Source organism: Marmota monax, unplaced genomic scaffold (genome assembly GCF_021218885.2).
Source record: "Marmota monax isolate L192 unplaced genomic scaffold, Marmota_monax_Labrador192_F-V1.1 WCK01_AAM20220418_F8-fsc00070, whole genome shotgun sequence".
Classification (NCBI taxonomy): Eukaryota; Metazoa; Chordata; class Mammalia; order Rodentia; family Sciuridae; genus Marmota; species Marmota monax.
Genome location: NW_026692116.1, coordinates 6,110,555 through 6,132,507, shown reverse-complemented (window position 1 = coordinate 6,132,507; position 21,953 = coordinate 6,110,555). Strand labels below are relative to the sequence as shown.

The 21,953-nt window shown below is 38.1% G+C and overlaps 1 long non-coding RNA gene across 2 annotated transcripts in view; it reads right to left on the bottom strand.

The window, feature by feature from the left end:
• Window positions 1-2,316: 2,316 nt before the first annotated feature.
• LOC131424859 (uncharacterized) overlaps window positions 2,317-21,953 on the bottom strand; it is a 78,911-nt gene continuing 59,274 nt past the window's right edge. The window contains exon 4 of one of the 2 annotated variants that reach the window (XR_009228442.1): window positions 2,317-2,774. This is a non-coding gene — a long non-coding RNA (uncharacterized LOC131424859). Of the gene's footprint in view, window positions 2,775-3,741; window positions 3,885-21,953 lie in introns of those variants that run through there. The other variant, XR_009228443.1, reaches the window with a different exon arrangement.

Genomic DNA, 21,953 nt, shown 5'->3' with positions numbered 1-21,953 from the left:
GTCATGTCTATGTGATGAAGCTTCCATGAAAATCCCTGAACTGCAGGGTCCTGGAGCTTCTGGGTTGGTGAACAAAAACACATCCATAAGCAAGGGAGGTAATGCATCTCAAAGTCCAGGAGAACCTTGCCAGCTTCTTTTCATTGATATTCTTTAAAATATCTTTTGTAGTAAATCAACAAGAGAAGAAAACCTCTCCCCTTAGGTCTGTGGGCTGTTTTAGCAAATTTTCAAACCCAAGGAAGAGGTGGTGGAAACCTCCGATTTGAGCCAAGTAGAACAGAATTCATGGGGAACCTGGAGAACTTTGGTTCCAGCTGGCATCTGGAAGTGGGGGTAGTCTTGTGGAACTGAGCTTAACCTGTAAAATCTGATACTGTCTTGATGTAGACAGGGTCAGAATTGAGTTAAAATGAAGGATACACAGCTGGTGTCGGAGAATTTTATGGTATGGGGAAAATACTCCCATATCTGGCATCAGAAATGAAATATAAGAATATTATTTGTAGTAAAGGAAAAATAGTTTGCTTTCTCTTACAGGCATGGCAATGACTCCATTGCCATTGTAGGAAATTGGGGCTTAATCTTGCTGGAATCCAATAAAATATTCCTCAAAATGTCTCATGAAGAGACAGGAAGGTTCAAGTACTAATCCACCAACCCCTGTTTCCCAGGGCTTCTGGGCTATCCCAAAGGCATTGTCTTACATGGATGCTGAGCAAACTTCCCTGGCACCAGAGGGGCTGTAAGGCTTAGAGCCGAGACATACAAGTATCCAAGGTAGGACATGTTTAATGTGTATAAAACTCCTATCAGAGGGGCATCAAAGGTACCTGTTCTTGTCACCAATACCACTTTCTTAATCAGTTCTGGACACAGGCATAGGAAGAAGAGCTAAGATGTGTTATGGAGTGAAGAGATCCACCACCCATCAAGGGGTTCACATTCTCCATTATCCGAGCCAGGATTTGGGGAGTTATGAGAAAGGTGTAAACAATGGTAATGAGTTCAGCTCTTTCCTAGCATTTGCTTATGCTTTTCCTTCTTTGGAAGGTTTTATTCTATTATATCAAGGTGAGCTAAATACATGTGCCTGTTCTATTCATGTGCTTGCTTTGGGGAGATCATGGTTTGCTAAATAATAAAATATAATAATAGGTGACACTCTTTCTGCAGTGTGACAGGCATGTTATAGATAATTACTCAGTGCATCTTCATAACACTATGGAAATATTTATAGTACAAATATTGTCCTGTGTTATGGACTTAGGAATTTGAGGCACAGAGAAATTTTGTCAGAAATCACTATGATAATACTGCATAACAAATAACCCCACATCTTAATAGCCTGCAACAATTTTCTCCATCATAAGTTTGTAGATTGCTTAGAGTGGCTCTGTTGACTGAGCTAGGATCAGCTGACCAACTCTAGGCTGTAGGTTAGGTTCAGATCTGTTCAAGATGTCTCTCATTCTGGGACCAGTAGCTAACCAGAGTATGTTTTCTCATGGTTGAAGGCAGAGCACAGAATCAAACCAAATTAAGCAAGTGTATTTGATTGGTACTCTATGTTGTTAACATTCATATCACATATCTTGGACAAAGAAAATTACACGGTCAAATCCAATATCACTGTGATAGAAAAATACAGTCCCCTATGGCAGGGGTGGAAGGAAGTGAAACTTTGCAATCATTAATAGAATTCCTGCTCTGAACCTTCACAAAATTCTGGCTCAACAGAAAGGGCTCAAAGGAGCCAGTGAAAATTTGGGGTTACCTAAAGCTAACCTTTTAGAAATAGATTTTTGAGCTTAATTTATATTAATGGTGACTTGTAAGCAAGTAGAAGAATGAAAAATAAGTAGGATTCTACTCACAGTATTGCAGAGGGCATCCATCGTTTAAGACATAAACTGTAAATTGCTAGAAATTTAAAACAAGAGCTCCAAAATGTCAAATAAAACAGTCAGAAGACCTGGTTTCATGTCTAGACGCCGCCACTAAGTCAGCTGGTGACCTCAGTCTGGATTCTGTTTTTTTCCAAGCCTCGACCTTCCTCCAGTGAAAAACAAGAGACAGCACTTAGTGCATTTGAACTCTGTGCACTCAATAAACCCTTCAGGCTGATGTGAGAAAACTTATAAAAGAGACCTCCTCCCAGTGTGTCTCCATAGCATTCAGAGAACTAGAAATGCAAAACTGGATGACACCATCCACTCCAAACAAATAAGAAGAAGAATAAATCAACTGGGAGAATATGTCTCACAAAATAAAGACTCCACAAACTGGTTAATTATAATTTCTTTTAATCCTTCTATACTTATAACAAATGTCTCTGAATTTTCTGCAAATGGTCAAATTCCTTCTTAATCTTGAGTAACCTGACCTAATGTAAGCTGAGTCAAAAATTCCAAAAACACCCTTTGAGAGATAGCTGTAGTTTACACAATGTATTATTTGGCTTTTGTGAGCCATTCTACAAAAGGGCAGTGAAATATCATTCTGAGAATATCTCAAATATCAAAGAAGGGAAAGGGAGGCCTAGATGACTTTTTATCCTCTTAAGTTGGTAAAGGCAAGAAGAACTGCTAGGATTGCTCCAGACACACTGTAGAGCCCTGTTAAAGGGAGGAGCATCTGCCCAGTTGCTGCACAGGGCCTAAATTCCTACAGACACCATGTAGATTTAAGTTCCATGAGGCCCTGAAGTACGTATCCTTCCAGGTGTACGTCTGGTTGTCCTTTGCTCCAGAAAGTTTCAGTAAATTTTTGTCCTGTGAATGAATAAATAATAAAAAAAGTGAATCTCAACGAATGTCATTCTCTTTTATCCATGTGAATATATTGTGCAAATAATGACTCATACTTCTTATCACAGTGATCATAAATCAATAAGGTATAGGAGAGCAAAGACTAGTTGGATACTTCTAACACACAAATAAGATCCAAAGCAGCAATTATTCTTATAAACACAGCTAAGGAGAATTCATAGGTTGCGAGACAAGACTCAAGAAAACCCATGACGAAGTTCTGGGGAGATGATTCTCCCAGAACTAGCACCCTGATTTAGGGTTCCACAATCTAAAGGGAGCTTGGATAATTTGTGTTATGTTAGAGATATGTTAAGTAAAGCTTAGGTTAAGTGAAGAAGTGGTAAAACAACTTGAGCTTGTTTTTCTGGTTGAAGAATGGCTCACTTTAGAATTCTCAGATCAAACCAGAACACAGGATTTTATTCTCTATCTACTTCAGAATAAGTCTTCAACAATTTCAAAGCAAACTATCACAAAGTTTGCTGTTATTATCACTAGTTATCAGTCATACAGTATCTATACATGATAGGCAGTGTCCTACTTTTCCCATTATCCTACTTGCTTATAAGTCACCATTAATGTAAATTAAGTTCAAAAATCTATTTCTAAAAGATTAGCTTTAGGTATCTACACATTTTCACTGGCTCCTTTTAGCTTTTTCTAATAAGCCAGAATATCATGAAGATTCAGAAAGTTCAGAGAAAAAGAGAGAGAGAGAGAGAGATGCATATATATATATATATATATATATATATATATATATATATATATTACATGTATATATATGTGTATTATATATATAATATATATATATATATATATATATATATATATATACACACACACACTGTGTTATTTATCTTCCACAATTAGTATGCTTATCTTCTTTTATAGATGAGTTAACTTACACTCAGGACTAATACCTTGCTCCTTGCTCATGGATGTACAACCAGCAAGTGGTAGAGTAGCATTCAGACCTAAGTCTGGCTGTCTCCCAAATCCTCATTCTTTGTTATACTCCTCATCATCAGGGGGTCAGAATACTCCTCTATCCATCAAAAGCTTCCTCACCTGGAAAAAGACCTGTCTTGTGTCAGATTATTTCACTTCCCTCACCATGTTTTATCTTCACCTACTCAATCAGATAAGTATCAGCAGAATTTAGTTTTGCTGACATTTCCTATCACTCTCCCTCCCCAGTAGCTCTTTGGAGCACACATCGTTGTTCACCATATTGCGGGACATTCAAACTTTCTTACTATTAATGCCACTTCCCCATTCATCTACTTGAGTTCTACCCACTCCCACATCTGTCTGCAGCCAACTTGCGTTAAACCAGCCATCCAAACATGCCTCCCAATCCATCCCACAACATGACCAGGTGGTGCCTGCCAAATTACCCTCTGGGATCAGAAGCTAATACACAGCCAAGTCTGTGGTATTTTCCTCGAGTTGCTTGCTGGTTTGGCCATGGAAAAAGTCTGCTGCTTCTACTTCAGTGTTGTTCCAGGCAATAGTGAGCTTCCTAAAACAACCCTACACTTGAATATCTGGCTTAGTATAAGATTTTGTTCTCCAAACACAATTTGGCTTTCCCCGTACTTGGCAAGCTCATTATTGTCTCAGAAAAATCCTGGCTCTTAATCTGAAGTGGGTACTGCGGATATTCTCCCCAATCCTGAACTACCTGTGACCAATCCTCTCCTGCGACCTCCACCTCCATGGCTTCCTGATTCAAATGGATGTTTCCATATTTAATATCTCAGATGTTTGCAAGTTCTTTCCTTTTCATTTCAATATGTATTTGCTCCACATCAACAATTCTCTTCCAAAGGATTAAACTTTGGAACACATGGACCTGAGTTAAAATATCACCTTTATGATTTTATTCATGGCTATATACTTTGGGGCAAATTTATTAACTGCCATTTTTTAGTTTCCACATGTCTAAAATGGAAACAATAAAGCCAATTATAGAGAGCAGACACATTTTGGGCATTTGTTGTTCTTTCCTCTTATAGTACTTACAAAACCAAAGTCTTTGACTTGATGAAGCTGATTATCCCTGTGTTAGTCAGCCTTCTGTTACTGTGACAAATATCTGAGATAAATCAACTTTAAAGGAAGGAAGGAAGCTTTATTTTTTGATCAGTTTCAGAGGTTTCAGCCTATAGTCACTTTAGCACAGTATGCCACATGGCAGAAAACTGGCTCATCCCATATCAATCAGAATGCAAAGAGAAGGAAGAGACTAGCATTCCAATATTATCTTCAAGTCCCACCCCACCAAATAACCCAACTTCTTTCTACAAGGTCCCACCTCTCAAAGGTTCAACCACCTCCTAATAGTACCACAGGCTGGTTGGCAATCAAAACTTTTAAAATGAGCCTTAGAGGACACTCCAGATACAAACTATAGCAGTACCCATGGAATGGGACACAAAGGTCTGGCCCAGGGACCAAGAGAACCAGTACCCTTGACAGATGGATTGGCTCATAAACATGACCCACACAGGACCCATGAGTCCATATTTTAGCTCTTATGACAGTTACTGGGAAAGAAATTCTGTAATTTCTGGGACTGTTCAGAATAAGAAATATGTTAATCTGGAGTTGTCCATGGTTATATTTGCCACAGAGAAAACAGAGCCAGACTAAAACTGGAGTTAACAAAGAAGAAAGTAAAGCTAAGAGATTTAAAGGCACTGTTGAAGCAACAATCCCCGGACTCCTCCATACTGTGAGGCAATACATTCCATTTGGTCAGAAGTTTGTCTGAGTTGGGTTTTTGTCAACCAAAATCTCTGACTAATAAACATCTGCAATATTAAGCATGGTACCCAACACTTTGGTTATATTAATATTAATATATTACTATCCTTACTAATATCCTTATTAATATCCTTACCATCCCTTACTCATAACTTCTCTACAGTCCCAGAAAGACTTGCCACCTTCCTTGAAAAAGATCTCACTTCTCTACACATAATGACATATCATAATCCTCTCAAAGATATTATTCCCATGCTTAGCCCTTTCTTCTCCAACATCCAGAGTTTCTCCACTGATTTGTTGACTGCATTCAGTATGCCCAAGGATAAAGTGAGTGACAAAGCATTTCCACATAAAATTAACCCAGTGGGATCAGTCTCCATGAACTGACTCTCCCCTTCCTTCAAAATGTCTCTTGTCTTTTTCTCTCCCGTAACTCTCCACTAAGCCCACCTCACCTGGACAATTATATTCATTTATACATCTGACCTTTATAAAATGATTCCACCTGTAATTCTCTTCACTAAATTAAGCTTTCTAAAAGTGACTTTCAGATACTTCCTTGTTATGGAGGCAGAAATACCCCAGGTATCATCTCATGTAAAGTCTACTCTCTTCTCATTACTCTAATATTGTCCTCAAACTGGTGCCACTTCACTGATCTAACGTCATTTTGGAGTCAAATCATCTTGTATTCAAATCCAAGTTTTACTTCTTACTGGCTGTATGACTTTAGTTCATTTATTTCTCTGCGGAGACTCTGGCTCCACAGATAAATCCATATTAATATCTTTACCATCCCTTACTCATAAACCACCCAGTGCTTTTGGTGGTTGTTTTAAAGCATTATTTAAACATAATTTAGTACCATAAAAATCACCTACTTTAAGTGCATAATTCACTGATTTTTAGTAAGTTTACCAAATTGTGCAACCATCACTATAATACAGTTTCAGAATAGTTTTATTACTTCAGGAATATTCTTCATGACTTGCTGCTAGACTTCATTTCTACCTGCAACCCACTCCATGAATTTGTGATCTCCAGGAATTTTATATAAGTGCAAACATATAATATGTGGACTTTTGTTTCCAATTTCTTTCACTTAGTATAATTTAAGGTTCATTTCTGCCTCCATCCTTTACACATGTAGGTTCTCTGTCACCCTTGCTCCTTTCAACCTACCCACACCTTTCATTATTGTTATTATTTATGATGTCATTATTTTAAAGAACAATGCAAAACATGGCACTTTTATAACATTTTCTTATATCTTAATTTCCATTTGGACCTCTAGGCTTAAATTCTTCCTTAGATGCTTCACATAATTGTCTTCCCCCCACTCCAAGAGGGGGAAAAAAAAACTCAATGCAAAAAGTGTTAGGCACATTTGGGAATAAAATAAATGTTCCTTGAAAAATAAATGATGGATTGAGAATGTCTACTTATGCTTTTCTTTACCAAGAACAATTACCAAGAGCCATACTCAGGTAGGAGGGGAGATCTGTATGATTGGCATGCTAATTTCTACAAATGTTATCCCATAATAGCTGCTAACTAAATAAATACTGCCCACTGATTTTGGAAACCCCATTCTCCACCTATCTTCAGTCCCTCTACAAACCAAAAATTTATGCAACTGTAAATTCTTAGAGGAGCCATTCAATACCTGGGGGGTTAATCTTTACCCCCACCTTAGTGCACAGCTACTATCTTGCTTGTACTGACTGTTGAGTAAAAATGTGTCCAATGAATAAATGAATGGAACACATTAAATGACTGCATGATACAACCTTAAAGTGAGCAAGCATTTGAGGACCTGGCCACAGCAACCTCTGGAGATTCCAAGAAGCAAGGGGATGGTATTAGCTTTAGTTAGGAATTTCATCTGGGAAATAAAGCCTGGTAAAGATCCTGTTTTAGTCAGCTTTTTTTTTTTTTGCTGCTGTGACTAAAATACCTACTAAGAACATTAGAGGAAGAAAAGTTTATCAGAGGGATCACAGTTTCAGGAGTCTCAGTTCATAGACAGCTGGCTCTGTTTCTCAGGGCACAAAGAGAGGCAGAACATTATGGCAGAAGAGTGCGGCAGAGGGAAGCAGCTCACGTGATGATTGGCAAGCAGAGAGGGAGACTCCACTTGCCAGATACAAAATATATACCCCTAAGGCACACCCCCAATGCCCACCTCCTCCAGTCACATCCTGAGTTACCACTCAGTTAATCCCATCAGGGAATTAATCCACTTATTGGGTTAAGCTCATAACCCAATCATTTCTCCTCTAAACCTTCTTGCATTGTCTTATACATGAGTTTTTGGAGCACAGTTCCTTACTTGTTGCACATCAATTTGTCAGAAACACAAATAAAATTGCAAGAATCTACCCATGAGACATCATTGGAAAAGTACACAAGTTCTAAACCAAGTTAAAAAAAAAAATGGGTCTCCTGTATCTGCAAAATTAAATCCCACTGTGTTTGCAGGCTAACTCTCTATGTTTGAGGAAGTTTTTGTATATCACTTCCTCTGGCTAGCATTTCTTTATATTCCAGGTTGGTTATATTCCTATTTTTCTCTTATCATAATACTTAATCTTTCAACAAATATTTATTGAATACTTACAGTGTGCAAGCACTTTTTTAAGGGTTTTGCAGTAAACAAAATAAGAAGGAAAAACCCCAGCAACCTGCCTTCATGGGGTTACATTCCAGTGAATCAAACATCAATCATTATATTTTGCTGTTTTAGGGTGTGCACTCTAAATCCTTGAGGGCAGAAATTGGCCCTATTATAGTCACAATATCAAGATAATGCCTGAAACATAGCATGAAATTAATGTGCCCTAGTTGAATAAATGAATAAATAAGCCACCATTTATTGAGCATATCAATATCTCCTTTGAATTTCCCTAACAGATATATATTTGTACCCTTGTATCAGTGCCATTTTTCTGCTCTAGTTCAGAGGTCAGTTAATTTAAAGAAGGCCATGAAGCTTATAAAAATAAAGGATCCAGAACTCAAATGTATTTATTTAACCCCAAAGCTGTGTTCTCTCTCTGTTCTCTGCTAGTTGTCCTACTTCATCAAAGCTACAAGACAATAATATGGGAATAGTCATTCAGATGAGGATCTGGTCTAACTGGATTTTCCAGACCAGGTGAAAGCTCCACATCTTATATTTTGAAGCATTTGGAAGGTAATTCAGAAGCAACCACTATGCTGAAAAGGATGAGATACCAATTATGAAATCAGTAACAATATATATATCTGCTGTTCACTCTTGAAAATTAAGCAGATAGCACTTCAAAAAGTCATCCACTGTTACATTTACTAAGCTGCTAAATCTTCCTAAAATGTCCTGTTTCACCCAGCCCTAGGAATAAAAAAGATAGAGAGAAAAATCCACCCTCCTCCGAAATCCAGCGGCATTGTTTGCCCCCAAAGCTCAAATGTTGGTCTAATCCAATATGAACAATATATTTTGATTATTTACAGTGTTATATTGTTTTCTAATTATTGCACATGTCTAAATCTCATTCCCCAAGCCTCCCAAACTGTAAGATTCCCCATGGGTATAAATTTCTTTTATGCTCCACGGCATCTAACATGATGCCGAGCTACACAGACTGAGCTCTGAGTCTAAAGAACAGAAATAAATTTTAAAAATCTGGTGCAGGAATGACTGTTTTCCCTGTCAAATGTTGTCTCCAAGATTTTATCCTGCTAATCCATGTCATTGAGGATAGTACCAGCTTTTGTTATATTTCCAGACTATTCCAAAAGGCCACATCAGTGGGTTATTCATCTTATCACATAATGGGCAGAAAAGCAGATTTAATTTTAAAATTAACTTTGCCTGGTTTAGTGAATTTCTGTTAGAAAATGTGCTGAAATTCACATAAACAGTGGGCTGAATCTGTGCCTGAGAGAGAGAGACAGAGACAGACAGAAAGAGAAGGGCAGTGTGTGCTCACACTTGTGGGTGGGAAAGCATCTTCAGAAAGCCCCTCCGCTGCTCTGGAGTGGCGTATAGTCTGCGCCATGGAAACGGTGTTACCATGGAAAGAGAGCACTATCGAGAGGAGCTGAAGACATGCCTATGTAAAATCATCTTACCATGGAACCTTACACTTTCCAGCGTTTTAAGAAATATGACAGGATTAGAGCACAGTCCTCTGGGGAGTCTCAGTCCTCTCAATGATCTTCCAAAACAATCTAGAAATCGAGATGATAAACTGCAGGGCGCTGTGTACCTTGCTAAAGGGCTTGACAAGCAGTTAGGTGGAGAAATTGCCCACATCGTTTATCTATGGACTACACAGCACACTATTAAATATTTTCTGTTAAAACCCACAAAGTATTACAAATGAAGAGAAAACATGGATAAAATTAACTTAAAGCAAATGGTTCCTGACTCCCTGAAATCAGAATTGATGTGTTTCATCTAACTTATCTGTTAATAGGCTTTCTGGATGCCCTCGTGTTACCATAATCTCCAAAGCACTGGACAAACCAGTACATTTGTTTATCTTTATCACTCTTTGCTTACTAAAGAACTTGCTTTTATTAAAGAGATCAATCACCTGCACACAGTTTAATAGCTTCTGTGGTACATACAAGGTATAAAAAAAAAAAAAAGCAAAAAAAGGGTAAAGGGTGAGAGTCCTGATTTAACAAAGCCCCCAAAGCATCAAAGAGGCAATAAAACAGGCTTTCTGTAATATATATTATCATTATTATATTGCATATATACATATATATCTTAGAGGTAGAAAACTTAATATCAAAATTAGTGATCTCAAATATTTTAAAATAGGAAAATGGAGGCTTAAGAGCAATCAGTGTCTCTACTCTGCACTCAATTTTGCCAGGTTACTTTAATAAACAGTCACTGACACTAAGTGGAGAGACGTAGTGTACATAATGCGTCCCACACATGGTTTCTGTCACCTACGTGCATGGGAAAACCAGACATTTGTGCCTCGCAGCCCAGCTGTGAAAGCAGGAATACACCCTGGCATAATGAGGAGGTGGCATCCGAGGGCTCCTGTTTGCAGCCTCCCAGATGAGGTGTTGTTGGCATGCTGGTTATAGCTCACTGTCCTCATCAGAGTGTGGGAGGGACATGCGGCAGCTTTGCTCTTGAAACTGCTCTCCTGTCCACAATCTCTCAGTGCAAGGAACATAATATCATATTTTATATCGTCTTCTGGGATTAAAAATATTGATTGAAATTTTCGTTGGAAGCTTTTCTTAAAAGACACTTTCTTCCAAACCTCTTCTTTCTACTCCATTTCGAGTCAGCTATTTTTCTTGCCAAAATGCAGGAAAGCAATTAGGCTCAAGGGTTTTATAAGCTGCACCAGTTCAGGGCAAATCTATTGAACTTTGCTGAGAAATTCTTGTTCATTCACTGTGAAAATTTTGATGGTTTTATCCTTTTTCTTGATAACCACTTAGTTTTAGAAACCTGCATAACATGTGTACTGCAGGATTTCAAGAGAGCGGTCCTAATTAAAGTATTGTGATGTTAAAGGGGAAAGTACTAAACATATTCCTTTAATAACTGCCATTTCAAGTTCAAATATATTGGAAAGAACTGAAGCTAAAACATAAAGGGAATTTAGCAGAAGCAGTGATGGGTAGGAGAAAATATTAAGCCAATCTGTACCTCACGGATTTTCGAATAACACAGGAGAAAGAGAAAGATCCTTCTTCTTCTATCAGCTGTCCCTGTTGCAGGTGATCATAGTCATGTTTCACAGAGAACATATGGCCGTGTTTATAGCCATCAGGCAGCATTTCACAGAGCTACAACACCATGTGTCCACCAACTAGCCTTCCTGATTGCAGTTAATTAGAGAGAAGATAGGAGGCATTTTTAAAATAATATTAAAGTACAGAGATGCCCAAAGTTCTCAGGCCTATCTTTGCACGATTAGATGACAAGAGAGAGTGATATTGAATAATAAGTCAAGAAAAGTGGACATTTTGTATGAGCCTTTCCTTAAGAAATGAAACCTCAAACAGCTACAAAAGCAATAACAACAAAAACAAAAATTGTATAAACACTACAAAAGGAGATCAATACAATAATTCATGCAAAGGTGTTAACTTGGAAAACCTGCAAGGGTAAGAAATCTTTCAAACAACCCTAAAGCACATTTTCAGGGGAAAGATTCCACATCAAAACTGCCATAACAACATCCCCAAGAGTCACTTTACAGTTAGCAAATCCAAGATGCAGTGCATTCAATACAAAATTATGTAGAAGCCTATTATACACCATTGAGTGTGTGCTCTAACCAAATTTATGGTCCAACAATGCTGTTCTTTCTCTTATTTTAATCCAGAAGTAAAATACAAGGAGTGTAAGTCCTTATGGACAGATAACAACACAGCACAATTTAGGACTTCAGCCTTTCAACATTTCCTTTTTGAATTTGCACAATTTGTTCCATAAGTCCTTGGAAAAAAAGACTTCGCTATAGAGGATTCCGGAGACAGTGAACAGACTCACACCCAAATGAAGCCTTAGTTTAGTAATTCCCTTCCTCCTACAGTTTACAAACTTCCTCTCTGAGGGTTTCTGTGTGTGTGTGTGTGTGTGTGTGTGGTGTGTGTGTGTGTGTGTGTGTATGTGCCTTCTATCTATTACAGACATTTCTTCCTTCAGGCTCTTTTGAAAGTCTGCAAACACGTACATTGGTAATTGTGTCATTTTTTTCTCTATTTCTCTGCTTTGCTGAAGCTGGACGATAATGACATTAGATGGGTCGCATGATGGCAATTTAATGGCCTGAACTCAATCCACAGGTACATCCTTGTGGTCGCCTTGGGATCTGTTCTCATTGCTGTGACATGACAGAAAATGCCAGCAGAGTCAGAATGGATGGCCCACTGCAGTGGTGAGGATGGTGTGTCAATGAGTACAGAAGATGCTAACCCCGGGAACCCCAGGAGCAGCCCTGCAGCTGTGAAGTCACCCTGCTGTCCCCTCGCTGCTCCCACCCTGCTATTAACACAGAACCCTCATTCAACTGCATTCATTTGTCATGGCCTCTCCTTGGCATTGAGAATATAGGGTCAAGCAACACACCTGGGTCCATTGTTTCTAGAAGAAGATGCATAAACATCTAAACAAAAAGATGCTCTGAAACAAATTGAAGAAATGAAAAGTGAAGAAATTCTCTAAGCATGGTGGAAAGAGAAATGTATGAATTCAAAGCACTATGGTATTCACATAATTAGCTAAGTGCAATCTGGTGACTGCTTCCTCTTCTTAGGGAAGTTTCGAACATGGCACTTTAGATTGTCAGGAACCACATAACAGTGATAATCTCAAAAGTTTGCTAGAATCGGAAGAGACTGTGCATATACATATTTATCTAATATACTTGATATTATGTACATCTTCATTAGATATAAAATATAAAAATATTATAAAGATAATATATTAACATTAAAATATTTGGTAGAATCTAGGCTACCATATGAATATTGGTAAGTGTTGTTCTGGTTGTATTATTATTAATCTTATTTTTGTTGTGGCCCACTCTAAGACAAAGGTCAATAAATTCTGGCCCATGGACAAAAATCTGCTCCACTGAAGGCCAAATAAATCCATAACATTTTTCCTATGGCTTTTGCACTCTACTTGCAGAGTTGAGTGATTGACAGGGGCATATTATCAAAGTAATTTTTAAAAAATATTTTGTCACTTGATTTTTTTTTTTTTTTGCAGAAAACCAATTCTTAAAAATAGGTGTTCTATGATCAGATAAGTGCAAACACTACATACTATATTCCATCTGGGAGATTTATAATGCAGCTTGGCATATTAGAAAGTTGAAGTAGTCTTATAGAAGAGAAACCTGTGTAGATTTATTTTCCAAACTTCTTCGGCCATTTTTTCTCCATCAACATCTATTAAAACATATGGCAACAACTGTGGATTGGCCACCCAAGAGAAACTTTCTTTCCCTTCGACTTCTATGTTGTAGAGAACATTAAATACTTTAGAGTTCGGCCTTCCAGTGTCTAACCTGGACGTGTGTCATAGTTATGACAATAAGTATTGGAACTCTGTGAGGCAGGTGCCCTTACAGAATAAACAAGCAATGTCTTAGATAAGTACTTAGATAAGTCTGTCTCAGACTTCAATAGGAATTACCTGGGGATTTGTTAAAATTCAAATTCTAGTTCAGAAGGTCTGGGCTGTAGCTAGCTACTAACCAGCTCCCCCAAAATGCTTACACTGGCTGATGAGTCACACATTGGGTAGCAAGATAATAGAGTTTTCCATTATTTGCAGCAAAACAGCATCATAACCACTACATCCTTTGGAATTCATCTTCTTGAGAACACACTTTGGGAAATTCTGAGGATTCTCACTGTCTGCCTCCCTAATACCACGAATCATTTAGGAGGTAGACTCAACCTGGAATACTATGCAGAGGATTCAGACTTCCTCTCTTAAACAACTTTCATGCCATATATTTCTCATTATGTCCCACAAGGTGGTATCAAAGCTATGGTGAACTACTGCACACAAAGAAGTGAAATTATCCACAGATGCCCCTGAATTTGTATAGCTACAAATGGTAATGAAGAGATTATTTAAGATTCTTATAATGGTAAATTCCTTAAAGACATACCCAATCTTTTCTTTCTAGGCAAGAAGTCTTAGGTCAAGGGAGGCCTACATATTCCCCAATCCCACAGGAAATGGAAGAAGGGGGAGGGCTTCACTGGGTGGGATTATGCCTGAGTGTCCAGGTCTTAGTGCATAAGTCTGTATAACAGATTTTCCCCTTTGCACAGAAAAGCTTTCTAAAGAAAATATAAATATTAAAAAAAAAAATTCTCTCTCTCTCTACCTCTATCTCTCTCACTCTCTCTTTAAAAAAAAAAAAAAAAAAAAAGAAAATATGAGCTCCTCAATTCATCTATGTGATATAACAATAGGAAAAACGTCATGCTCACATTTCCAAATTTTCCTATTGCCCATGTTTTAAGCAACAGGAACATCAACCCTTTCTTTCTCATCAGGATTAACCCAAAGCATTAGCAAATCCCCAATCTCTTTCAATGCAGATTTGTGAAGACAGTTTCCCTGACCCTTTCTTTGAAACACAGGACCACTTGCCCTAATTAGGCTTTGGGGAGATTCCATACCTTAATTTTTTCACCTTTCCACAACGTGGGTTTCACAATGGGGTGTGTGAATTTGCTGAAGTATTCATACATTTTTTATTAATTAAAGAAAAAGAAGAGGAGAGTTTTAAGAACTAATGAAAAGTAGAGGAACTGTAGGAAGGGCTAACATAGCTGAGATGTTCTATTTTTTAGTTTAAGTAATTGGTGTTTAAGAAGGAATATGATCTTTAGATTTTAAATGCTATGATCGGAAAGAAGCTATCTTTTAAGTGTTTTGACATGCAGAAAAAGGGTTGAGGGGCCAGCCAGCAATACCTTTGTCTTGCTCCTGTGTTTGACTGCACAGTCCACCAGTCAAGCTTTTATCAGAAGTACTGCTTATGCCTTTTGTAACTCTCAGTGCTCATATGGCTTGTCAGGATCCTTTAATTAGTCATTAGGATGATTTCTTTTTGGAATCGTGTAATAATCCTCATTCAAAGCTCAGGTAACCAAAGTCAATTTTAAAAGGTGATTTTCTCAAGGCCATAAAGTCAGACCAGGGCATTCTCTAATAATAGTCATTGAATGTTCTAAATCTTTGTCAGTGTCAATGATTCAAACACTGGTTCTGCGCATTTCCATCCAAGGACTCACCTGACACTATTGAGGCCACAGGTCTGCATAGACTCAGCTCAGACCTTTGGTCAGACCCAGGAACACCCCTCAGACTGTGGGATTAACTTTATCATCTATAATCTGGGGACATGTGGTAGAATGTATAATAGAAGCAGGGTTCAAAGAATCTATGTGTCCTGTGGACCTAGGATCCAAGCCATTCATGTCCTTTTCACTGAAACCTGAGATTATCTCACATAGTAGTAACTCACATAGTGTTTTGGATTGCTTTGTATTGCCCAAAAAGATATGATGAAGTCCTAACCCTTTGGTACCTTATATTTGGAACTAGGTTATTTATAGATGTACTTAAGTTAAAATGAAGTCACTACGTTGGTCCCAATCCAATGTGATGGGTGTCTTCATAAGAAGGGGAAGAAGCCACGTAAAAATAGACACACAAGAACTTCACATGATGGCACGAGGCAGGACTGGAGTCAAGGAGCTGCAAACCAAGTGATCCAAGCTTTGCAGCTACTACCAGAAACTAGGGAAAGGCAAGGAAGGATTCTACTGGAGTCTTAGCAGGAAAATGACTGTGCTGACACCTTGATTTCAGACTTCTAACTTTCAGAACTGCAGGACAATAAGTTTCTGTTGCTTTAAGCTCCCAAATGTGCTCCACCTAAATAATTTGATTATCTTTGATTTGGCAGTCTTAATAAACTAATACACATGGTAAAAGGTACTTTGCAGATATGCTTAAGTTAAGGATATTGAGATTGAAAGGATTATCTGGGTGAAGCCAATGTAATCATAGGGTCCCAGTGAGGAGGAGGCAAGAGAATCTGAGTTATAAAAATCAGAAGATAGTGATCATGAAAGCAGAGGTCCAGAGTCAGAGAGAAATTGGTCACCAATTTAAAAAGAAAAGAAAATGGCTACCAACCAAGGAACACAGCAGGCCTCTGAAGCTGGAAAAAGATAAAGAAGCAGGTTCCTAACTTCAGAGGTTTTGTGACCTGGCCAACAGATTGACTTTGATCCATTTTAGACTTCTGACCTCCAGAACTATAAGACAATATATTTGTCCTGTTTCCCCCTTTAGCTTTGTAGTAATTAGTTATAGCATAATAGGAAACTAATACAAGGCAATATTTTCCCTGGTTAATCCTTAGGCTTGATGTACTAAAGCAACATTTTTTAAAAAAATCCTATTTCAATATTATGATTGTAGTTAAATTTAAAGGTATACTAATAACACCATACAAAAATTTAAAATAAAGGTTGATAAATTAATGAATCAAGATCATTTCAACTATACAAACAAGTAGGCCAAATTGTGTTTAACTATAACTCCTTAAAGGCATTGATCCTATGCTAACAGTCTTCTACAGTAAATAGCCCAGTGACTTTCCCATAACAATCTTTCTCTAAACATTACTTCATTTATCAAATAATGAATAAAACCCTATGAAAACTCACATAGCCACTGAGACTAAAGGGAAGAGCACCAAATAAGTCTTTCCTTACAGTGCGTACCCATCCCCATCTTCACCCATTGAAAACATCATTGAATTTTCAGGATGTGACCAGTCTCCTTTGGGGTAACTTTATTTCTATGGATCACTCCTGGTGACTAATTAGCAGCCCAGATGCTCTGCACATTAGGGCATTTCCCCTTTCAAGACTAGAGACAGATGTTCAAAGGATGATCCTAGCTGAAATGTAGCATCTGGCATTTAGCATCTTGCTGTGACTGATTGTCTGATATATCACCCCAACGTGAGGTACGGAGGTACAGCAGAGCTCTAGAATGTGACATGGTTCTTGTAGTACCAAGACTTCCAGGGAAAGTGGAGTCATTATATGTGGGAACAGAGAGGAGAGGGGGCAAAACGAGTTATAGTAAAACATGATCATGAAATTGATTTGCCGTGAAATCAAACCTAAACAAGTATCAAAAGGACTACATGGAAGCCATTTGATAGAGAAAATGTAATAGGCTTGTGTAATTACATGCCACTATCTGGAATTGTTCCTAAAAAGAGCAAATGTGATTTGTCAAAACCCCAGGTTTGGGCATTCAAATAAGACAATGGGCCCATGTCCCAATGCAGTCGCCCACTTGGAATGTGATGTGGGGCTAGACATGTAACCTTAAACGAAGTATTTACTCTTTAATGCCCCCATATATGAAATTGCATTCATCGTCACCTTATAGTGGTCAGGAGGATTATTATTTTTTAAATAATATACACAAAGTACCTAGTATGCTGTCTGGCACAAAACTCTGTTTTATTTTTTAATTATTTGTTGATTGATAACCATGCAGCAGGACACTGTGCTGATTTTATTGCATTACTGAAAGCTATGGCCTGTACGTTGATCAAAGAACAGTATGACTGGATTCATAACCCAACTATACCAAATATTCTCTTTATTAATTTGGGAAAGGTACTCATTTTCTGTGTACCTCAGCTTCTTTATCTTCAGAAATTTGTAGTAGGAATTAAATAAGGATATATATTCAGTGAGCTCAGAAACAGTGAGTGACACAGGATGAACATGCCTAAGTGTTAATGTTATTATGATCCCCTTCATCTTTAGATCTCTTAACTATAGACACTGTTATTTGGTCTGTTTTGTCAGTGAAGAGGCAGAGTTGAAAGAGTCTAAGAGAGCTGTTGAGCCAAGGTTTAATCATAGGTAGTCTTGCATTTGGTCCAAGAATGGATTAGGTTAGATGATGCTGGAATCCAGAGCCCACCAAATCTATTTTGACCTATCTTCCACACTTCCCACAATGCACTAGCTTTATGCCTTTGAGAAGGTCACTAACCACTTAGTGTTGTATTTGTAGAATTGGAAAAATGTTATTAACATCTCATCGGGTGGTGAGGATTTAATGAGATGATGTAGTAATCCCATATTGTAAATCCTGCCATGCAAAAAGCCCTCCAAATATATTAACTACTATAATAAACATCATTCATAAAAGTACTGAATGCCAGAATCATTTGGTGCTCTATCTCACTGTAAGGGGCGGCGGGGGCAGGGCGGGGGGCAAGTTTAAACTCTCAGTACTCATTCGTGATATATCTTCAGAATGTGACATTGTCCTGGGACCTTTCTGAAAGAGCAGCTCAGTTTGGTCCTGGAAAAATATTTTGTCATGGAAAAGAGTCTCCGTGTCTTACGGTGAATGACAATGCCTGACTTTGTCTACAGCTTACTTTGGCCTGGATTTGATGATGAGCAAAACACTGATGGTCAATGTAGGGATAATAGCAGCTGAGAATGTTCTGGTGAACAGGCTGACTTTACTGGACCTAGAGTATTCCACCAATGTAGAGCTGGCATACAGAAATGAAAGCAGGGTGTGACAACATGGTACTGGGATATGGATTAGGGGAAAAAACATCATTCAAGGTTAAGCACAGGGTGAGACTTATCAGTGATAAAGCAGCACGGTTTCCAATGGGGGCAAACTGTATTCTCTGAACCATTAGTATAACTCTTGTACTTCTCACACAGTGTTTAAAATGATGGTGAGATAATTGATTTTGCCTTAGTGATATCAGGCATACTATGTAAGAAACATTACAAGCCTTCTCCCTAGTTGCTTGCCAAAGCAACCTTGAGAGACTTATTTATTTATATTTTTTTAATTCTTAAGCACATTTTTTTCTATAAGGTCCTGCCTGTCCCAGATGCTGAGGAATAGAATCTACCTAACCTTACAGGTTGGCATGCCCTATTGAGTAGTCCTGGGATTTATCAGGTTTTGATAGGAATGTGAATGGTTTTTGAGGGTGTCAAGGTAAACACAAGTTTGGCTAAAATAGAGTCCTATTGTTCCCTGTGCCAAGCATCCAAGGAGACCTTGGCTAATTGTCAGGAATGAACATTCAGAGAGTTAGAGCCTAGGGTGATGTGAATAGATTCAGGTTTCACAAATGGCTAGTGGGTTAAAAACAGAGAAGAAAGGACCTCTTTGACTACTCCAAAAATCATGAAAATAAGCATTGAAGAAAGCAGACGATTGGCCTCAGAAGAAAATGACTTTCCTTTCTGGTTCCTTTTTTGAGACTGGCTCAATATTTTCATAGGATTCTGCTTGAATGAGACAATACTGTTTCTGACTCTAAGCTGCATGTATTCTCTTTACTGGTAGGAGAAGCAATGACTAAAGATGGTGACGCAGAACATGCTATGGATTAATTAAAATGCTGTGAATAGAGAGGTCCTGATGCAAATGGAATTTTCAACACAAGAAAAAAACAATTAAACGCAAGTGAAGAAAAATAAAAGTTGCTGGTCTTGATTCATCATAAGCTAAAAAATGTCAGCAAAGGCCATAAATTGTTGTAACCCCTGTCTAGCAAGGCATAGTTCTAATAAAACAACAGCAGCAACCATGATCATTTCAATAATAGCAACATAAGTGATTCAAGTTAAAAAACTATGTACTGTTCATGAGAGAATCCAGGTTTGGTGGAACATAGAGCTTAATCAATCTGGGCTCCCTCTTTGAAAAGAATATAGAATCACTAGTGCACTATGACAAGGGAATCTCCTAAGTAGGGTTGGCAGGCAAGAAAAGGACTCCCAGTTAAATTCAAATTTCAGATAAACAATGAACAACTTTCTTAACATAAGTATGTCTCATACAAAAATTGGGACACTTTGGGGGGTTTATTGTTGTAGTTGTTGTTTTTGCTAAATCTATCTACCTTGCTCCCAGGGCTTTGGAAGAGGCCCAAAGAATGTAAGAGGAACCCAAAGGTGAAGCATCATTAATTTCACAGTGAATCTGTCCCTGAACAGGTGCTGCTAATTGCTGCATTTCATAGCTGCAGAAATTGAGGCCACACTTAGTATTAGATGTGGAAAATCACACATTTAAAAGAATTTGGAGAGGCTATGGGTGTGGCTCAATAGTAGAGAATTTGCTTAATAGTCTTGAGGCCCTGGGTTCAATTCCCAGCACCACGAAAATAAATAAAATAAAAAATACCAAGTCAGCGCACGTGCGAGACCCTGGGTTTGATCCTCAGCACCACATTCAAAAATAAATGAGACAAAAGTGTTGTGTCCAACTACAACTAAAAAATAAATATTAAAAAAAATACCAAGTCAAATTTTTGAAAAAAAATAATTTGGAATTATCCTGAAAGTTACCTGTATGAACAAAAGGTGAAGACTGAGGAAGGAAGATTGCAAGTTTGAGGCCAACCTGAGTCACCTAACTAGAACTTGTCTCAAAATCAAATAAACAAAGGGCTGAGGATGTGGCTCAATGGAACAGTGCTTGCCTTCCATGTGCGAGGCCCTAGACTTAATCCCCAGTTCCTAAAAAAAAAAAAAAAAAAAAAAAAAACCAATAAGTGAACAAGAAATGACAATACAGTGGTGAAAGGAATGAGAATTGTTCTGCCTAAGAAAGAGGTCAGGAAACATTTTGATCATGAATCAAAAAAGAATAACATCTCAGAACTGAGAGTGACTTTATAATTTAACTAGTCCAGCCTGGCTCCAATGTTTGAATGCCCTCAAAGACTCCCTAGCCAATGAGCATTAGTTATATCATAGCAGTTTTAAACCTCAGTCCCCAAATACAAGCATGTGTGCAACAAATCTTTTTTCTTCTTTTTTTTTTTTTCATTTTAATAAAATGAAATCGGACTCTGAGGCTCATGGCTGTTGGACTCACAGGAAATGTTTTGTTAGGATTCCTATAGTCCCTTTCACCTCTCAGGGTCACTTTAGAATTCAGGAAGCTTAAGGGGTGGAAGCTATTACTCTTCAGCCTGTCACAGTGACCCCTAACATCACAAGTTTTTAAAACTCCCAATGGTCTGGGAAAAAGCAATGCTTTTCCCTTCTGTGCCCTGCATGCAATACAGTGCTGAGACTAGAGACCCTTTGCTTGGGATCCAGCCTCCTTGATGCATCTTCTGCCTTGGACCTCAATCCTGGTGCTGACATTGTGACCCAATGAAGACCCCTGTTGACTCTAGACCTGGGGTATCTCTGACATTGCTGCTTCTCAGGGGAAGTATCTCTTTTGCCCTTTTCCATGAGGCTAGGGGTGAGAGAGAAAAGCCATTACAAAAATGGACATATTAAAATTTTGATATATTAAATAGTGTATGTCTTCAAAAATCTGTTATGTTAGGAAACTCACTAACCCCAGGAGCAACCTCTTCCCTTATTGATCTATTCTGACAGCTTTAAGCTGAATCCTTATATCCTTTCCCTATTGGTCTCATTTGAACCCTTGGGAGCATGCAGAGACCATCCAATCTAAGAATGACAATGAACTTTAAGTTAATCTAATCTTTTTTTCTACACAGAAATAACTGCTGAGAGCACTATGCTGAATGAGGTCATGAGGCCACACTTGGTCCTGGAAGGAAACAAAGGTCTTGGTTAATTACTGACATCTGATAGAAAACATGGTGGCATCATAAGAAATTGTCAAATCTGGACTAATGCATCTGCTCAACTAAATCCTTCAAAGACTTGAAGACCCTGAAGTTGTCATTTCTCCAGGTCAAACAGCAGCAGCCAGGTCAGGCCTTTGCCTTTTGACTCAACTCTTAA